This window comes from Zea mays, chromosome 3, assembly GCF_902167145.1.
Source record: "Zea mays cultivar B73 chromosome 3, Zm-B73-REFERENCE-NAM-5.0, whole genome shotgun sequence".
In the NCBI taxonomy this organism is placed as follows: domain Eukaryota; kingdom Viridiplantae; phylum Streptophyta; class Magnoliopsida; order Poales; family Poaceae; genus Zea; species Zea mays.
The window spans coordinates 114,221,331-114,228,452 of NC_050098.1; positions in this window are offsets into that span (position 1 = coordinate 114,221,331).

Below are 7,122 nucleotides of genomic sequence, written 5' to 3' on the forward strand. Positions count from 1 at the left end.
GTCTACCTATGACAGGAGGTCGAAGGCTACATCATTGTGATCCAGAAGAATTTAACCGTGAAGAATCCAGAGATGAGAATTCTGGTTTCGGCCATGAATTTGATCCCTTCGGCGATGGCTGTAGAGGTTATGGTGATGGTCACCACGCTAATTTTGATAATTGCGTGGAAGGCGTCGTGCACACAGACACCGAGTAAGATTTGAAGACGAGGAGTTTGAAGACCATGATCATGAGGAAGGGTCTGATGAAAGTCCCTTTGCAAATGATGGAATGTTTGGTCGGCGTCATCATCACCGACATGCTGATTTTGAAAATAGAGACCATTATCATGGGCGTCGTCCTAGCAATGACCCAGACTATATTGCTCGAGTCAAGTTGGATATTCCTAAATTTACTGGAAAAGAAAGTGCAGATGAATATCTTAATTGGGCTAAGCAGTGTGATCAAATTTTCAGAGTTCACAAATTTTCAGATCAACACCGAGTGAACTTGGCCTCAGTCAAGTTTTCTGGTTATGCTCTCACTTGGTGGAATCAACTGCAAGAACATCAACTTAGATTGGGACTAAGACATTAATACATGGGAAGAGATGAAGCGAGTGATGAAGTGGCGATTTGTTCCTTCCAGCTATGAGTGCGATCTTCGAAACCGATTGCAATTGTTGAAGCAAGGAAAGAAATCAGTTGATGAATATTTTAAGGAGATGGAGTTGCTATTAGTGCGGACTGGAATCAGAGAAGATCCGGAGTCAACCATGGCAAGATTTCTAGGCGGACTCAATTAAGAGATTTCTGGATTTGTTAAGATGTTCACATACCATACCTTGCAAGATCTAGTTGATCAAGCAATGCGTATAGAGAGAAAAATTCAGCAAGAGTCACGTGGAAAATTTTATGCAAGTCATTATAATGTTGTCCCATGGCGCAAACAACAATCTAGTGCTTCTTTTGGTGGAGGACAATCCCAATGAAATGCAGTTATGTCTTCTCCATCCAATGGTACATCAAAGATGGCGGCTTCTATAGGGTCATTCCCTGCAAATAAGCAGCGGCCTGCTGCTAGTACATCAGACCTGACTGAAGCTTTTGTCGCTACTTCTTCTACCCGTACAAGATAAATTGTGTGCCATAGGTGCCATGGTTGTGGGCACATTGCTGCTCAATGTCCAAGTAGAAGAACAATGTTGTTGAATGAAAAAGGTGAATGGAATCAGACAATGATCCAGAAGATGATGGACCGAAGTTTGATGAAGAAATTCAACAGGAAGAGAATGAGATCTAGCCAGAAGAAGGAGATCATAACTGTTTTATCTCTCTTCGAGTGCTAAGTGTGACTGCTGAAAGGGAAGAAAATGGACAGCGCCATAATCTTTTCCATACCCGAGGTATGATCAAAGATAAGCTATGTCGCATCATTGTTGATAATGGTAGCTGCAACAACATTGCTAGTCAACAATTGGTGGACATATTGGAATTAAAATCAAGGCGTCATCCTAGCCCATATAAGATGCAATGGCTTAATAATTGTGGAGCGTTGCGTGTTAGCCACGTGGTGAATGCTCCTTTTTCTATTGGGATGTACAATGATCATGTGGAATGTGACGTGGTCCCTATGCAAGCATGTCAATTGCTGCTAGGCCAACCTTGGTTATATGATCGTGATGTCTAGATTTTTGAAAGAACCAACAAGTTGTCTTTATTGTATAAAGGAGAGCGAATCTCTTTGCTTCCTTTGACACTAGAAGAAATTATGAAGGATGATCTAAAGAAGAAACAGCGAGAGAGCGAGAACCACTTGAGAGTGATCCACAAAAATAGTAAGGAAGAGTTTCCAAAGCCAAATAAAACTCCACAGCCTCTAATAACTAAGACACCGGGAAAAGAAGGATTAGTCATGATGACTAGGAAGGGGGATCTAAAAGAATTGAGTGAACCTAATGCCATGTTCTTTGTGCTCCTGTACAAGGACACCCTTCATTCTACTAACAACTTCCCTCTACTTTGCTACTTTGCCAAGTATTGTCTTTGATGCATTACAGGAATATGAGGATGTGTTTCCTGATGAAGTGCCACCAGGGCTACCCCCTAAGAGAGGGATTGAACATCAAATAGACCTTATGTCTGACGCTTCCCTCCCAAATCGTGCTGCCTATCGCACCAACCCAGAAGAAACAAAGGAGATTCAACAACAAGTGGAAGAATTGGTTAAAAAGGGTAAGTACAAGAAAGTATTTCCCCTTGTGCTGTCCATGTCCTTCTAGTTACTAATAAAGATGGATCTTGGAGAATGTGCATGGATTGCCGAGCTATCAATAACATCACCATAAGGTATAGACATCCAATTCCTAGATTAGATGATATGCTTGATGAACTTAGTGGTGCTTTATTTTCACTAAAATTTACTTAAGAAGTGGCTATCATCAGATTCGTATGAAAGAGGGAGATGAATGGAAAACAACCTTTGAAACAAAATTTGGGTTGTATGGATGGTTGGTGATGCCCTTCGGGTTAACAAATGCACCTAGTACATTTATGAGATTGATGAATCATGTTCTTAGAACTTTCATTGGCAAGTTTGTTGTTGTCTATTTTGATGACATACTAATTTATAGTAAATCCCTTGATGAACATGTTGAACATATCTGAGATGTGCTTTTTGTCCTTCGAGAATAAAAATTGTCTGCTAACCTTGAGAAGTGCACCTTTTGTACTGATAAGGTAGTGTTTCTTGGATTTGTTGTCTCAGTACAAGGTGTGGAGGTAGATGAAGAAAAGATCAAAGATGAACGTGACTGGATGCCTCCACAGAATGTGAGCCAAGTGAGAAGCTTCCTTAGGCTCACTGGGTTTTACCTACGGTTTGTAAAAGACTTCAGTACTATTGTTGTTCCCATCAATGAATTGATAAAAAAGAAGTACCTTTCAAATGGGGAGAAGCACAACATAAGGCATTTGAAGAATTGAAGACAAAGTTAACAACAGCCCTAGTTCTTGCACTCCCAAACTTCGGTAAGACATTTGAAATAGAATGTGATGCCAGTGGAATTGGGATCAGAGGCGTGCTCATGCAAGAACGAAGACCAATTGCCTAGATCAGTGAAAATCTAAGTGGTTTGACTCTAAATTATTCAGTTTATGATAAAGAATTATATGCTCTTGTTCGAGGTTTGGAAACTTGGCAACACTATCTTTTTCCTGAGGAATTTGTGATACATTCGGACCATGAGTCATTAAAACATCTTATAGAACAACTAAAACTAAATAGAAGGCATGCAAAATGGTGTGAATTTATTGAATTATTTCCCTATATTATCAAATACAAGAAAGGAAAAGATAATGTTGTAGCAGATGCTTTGTCTCGATGACATGCTTTGCTGACCCAACTCGATGCTAAAATTCTTGGATTAGAAAGTATAAAGGAATTATATCAGACTGACTCGTACTTTGTGGAGCCATATTCTAAGTGTTGTGATGGCAGAGGATGGGTAAATTTTCATTTTAATGATGGTTTTTTGTTCCAAGCTAATTAACTTTACATTCCAGAATGTTCTATTCGAATTTTACTTTTGTAGGAAGCTCACGCAGGAGGACTTATGGGTCATTTTGGCGCTAAGAAAATAGAGCAAGTGCTTACCAATAATTTCTTTTGGCCTAAAATGAGAAGGGATGTGGAGCGACATGTCCTTCAATGCGAATCATGTCATAAAGCTAAGTCTCGTTTAAACCCTCATGGCTTATATACTCCACTACCTATTCCTAGTGTACCTTGGGAAGACATATCCATGGATTTTGTTCTTGGTTCACCATGAACCAAGCAGGGAAGGGATTCAATTTTTTGTTGTGGTTGATCAATTTAGCAAAATGGCACATTTTATTCCATGCCACAAAAGTGATGATGCTTCACATATTGCTAAATTGTTTTTCAAAGAAGTTCTTCGTTTACATGTGATTCCACAAACCATTGTTTCTGATCGTGACACTAAATTTTTGAGTTACTTTTGGAAAATTTTGTGGGGAAAACTTGGGACACGACTACTGTTCTCTACAACGTTGTTGGGGCGAAGGCGAAGACGCCACCCTTCGCTTGATGCCTTCGCCGTAATCGTTGGACCAACGGAGACAAGACAACGGGCAGGCTCACCCTTCGTCCCATTCGTCACCGGACGAAGACCTGTGACGAGGTCGTCCCGTCTTGCGACCTCGTCCAGCACGCAGGCCCACGGCCACACGGCCCATTGTAACAGGCCCTGCGTGGCTGCTGCGCATTACGGGCCTAATTTGTAAAGGCATCCCTGTAATTACGGTCTGTAACCCCGCTTTATGGGAATATTCCGGGGATAACCTAGGTGTCTGAGGGCACATGCGTCCTTAACACAGGACGCTGGGCACTAAGATACCTATAAATACCCCCACACAGTGCCCTTGAGAGGCTGGATGAACAAAGCTTTTGCCATCACGTGCTGAAACCCTGTTTGCGCTATTACACCCCCCCCCCCCCCCCCCCGTTGGATCAACTTGCGCCAGTGAGCAAGTTCCAACATTTGGCGCCCACCGTTCGTGCTACGAAAAAACCACCTGCGATGGCACCCAAGAAAGCTAGTTCCAAGGCTGACGAGGCTGCGAAGGCAGCACTGCTGGCCGCAAAAAAGGGCAAGGCCCTCGCATTCACCCACTCCACCCACCAAGAGGCTGCCGAAGACGACGTTCCCCACACCTGCGAAGACGACGCTCTCCGCACCTGCGGCCTTGAAGGACAACCACAACCTCCCCTAGGCTTCGCCCCACCGGAGGGCGCGGACCTCACCGAGGACAGTGAAGTCCTCGGCGTTTCAGCGGAAGAACAGCTACAGCTGTGCGCCCTGCGCCTCAAGAACCACAATCTCCAGAGGCAAAAAGAGATACTGGAGGCCAAGCGCCAGCGCGTGTCCGCAATAGCCAAGGTGCGGCAAATGATACGCGACGAAGAGCAGAAGGCCCAGGACCTCGAGCGGGAGATCGCGCTGATGCAGCGCGAAGGCCACCTCGGCCTGCAGCACGGGCCACCCCTGCAACAGCGCGCACAACCGGAAGACACACGCGAAGGCCACCTCGGCCTGCAGCACGGGCCACCCCTGCAACAGCGCGCGCAAATGGAAGACCCGCACGCCGCGCCATTTCAAGGGGTCAACTACCTCGACGAGCGAAGTCCCCTGGCGCCACATCTGCAAGTGACACCCTGGCCTACCAACTTCCGGGCAGGGACCTATCCCAAGTACAACGGCAGCACGGACCCAGCACAGTACATCATGAGTTATCAGGTCGTCGTTGCATCTTCCGGAGGGGATGACGCCACAATGGCCAAGTCTTTCATCATCGCCCTCGAAGGCCCAGCTCTCACCTGGTTCACCAGGTTGCCCCCGCTGTCCATTGACTCCTGGAGAAGCCTCCGGGACAAATTCCTGCTCAACTTCCAAGGGTACCGCCCAGACACCGACGCCTTGGCCGAACTCTCACTCTGCAAGCAGCTGGAAAAAGAGACTCTGCGGGAGTATTACCGCAAGTTTCTAACACTCAAGTCACAGCTGCCCTCAGTTGATGACCAGATCGCCATCCACTACGCCATCAGTGGCCTTCGCGCCGGCGTCCTTTACAGCCACTGCATCAGGGACCCGGCCAAGAACCTCCAGGAATTATATCAGCTATTTGAAAATACGCCAAATCCGAAGAGCTCCACCAGCACAAGGTCGAGTCTCAGAGGAAACCCAAAGATGCTCCACAGTCTAGCCGCACGTGGATGAAGACTCCGCAGCCAGACTCCGGTCGAGACAGCCGCAATCAGCAGCAAGTGCACAACATCGCCAACCAGCACCCCGCAGCTGACGCCCCTCGCCGCTAGGAGTATCCCCCCTAGGGCCGCGAAAACGGATCTCGCGGTAGGGGTCGGGGGCGTGCGCAGCCGCCGCGCCGATTCTACTGTCTCTTTCATGGCAAAGACTGCGCCCACCAAACCAAAGACTACCCAGAGACGAAGGCCACCAAAGACAGGATGGCACGGGCGCAGGCAGCCGACAACCCCAGAGTTGTCGCGCACACTTATCAGCAACACCCTCCACCATACATCCACGCCCCCGCCCCGCATCCACCGCACCACGCATACCAACACCACCAGGAAGTACAAATCGTACCTCCCCCACCCCCACCTCCACACCAGCAACATCAGAACATCCCCCACCCCCACGCCCCAAAACAAGAAGACTTCGCCGATCAGCCGTATCGCGGAGTCATTCATATGATCACTGGGGGGTCCAGCACCGACTTCGAGACAAAGCGGCAGAAGCGGGACCACTACCCCAGCATCAACCACGTTGCCATCACCGGCCCAGTCGTGTAGACAAAGTGGTCCCATGTACCGCTAACCTTCGACGCACGAGATGTCGACCTGCGCAGCGCCCCCCACATCGACACCATGGTTATCAACTGCAGCGTGGCAGGCTAGGACCTGCACAAAGTCCTAGTCGACAATGGCAGTCAAGCAGACATCATTTTCCTCCATGCCTTCGACCGCATGGGCATAAGCCACAGCCTACTCAAGCCTTCGGACAACCCATTGTATGGTTTCGGCGGCAAGGGCACTTTTCCTGTCGGCAAAATAGAACTGCCTCTCTCCTTCGGTGTAGCACCCAATGCCCGAAGTGAGCAAATAACCTTTGACATCGTCGATATGGTGTATCCGTACAATGCCATCATGGGCCGGGGCTCTATCAACAAGTTTGAGGCAGCCATTCACGGACTGTACCTGTGCATGAAGATACCAGGTCCGTTAGGCGCCATCGCGGTCTACGACAATCAGCAAACTGCGCGCAACATAGAGCGGGACTTCGTCCCCGGACAAAGAAATGTGCACTGCCTCACGTCCCAGCGCGAAGTCCCTGCGCCCGTCAGCCCAACCGACAAAGAGCACAAGGTACAGCTGCAGAGCAACGACGGGACCAAGACTGTTCCCCTCGACCAGGCCACACCCAAGCAGACAGTCACCATCAGCGAAGACCTCACTTTGCAGGAAGAGGGGAAACTCCTCTGCTACTTGTCCAAGAACAAAGACGTCTTCGCTTGGTCAGCCCTCGACCTGGTCGGGGTCAGCCG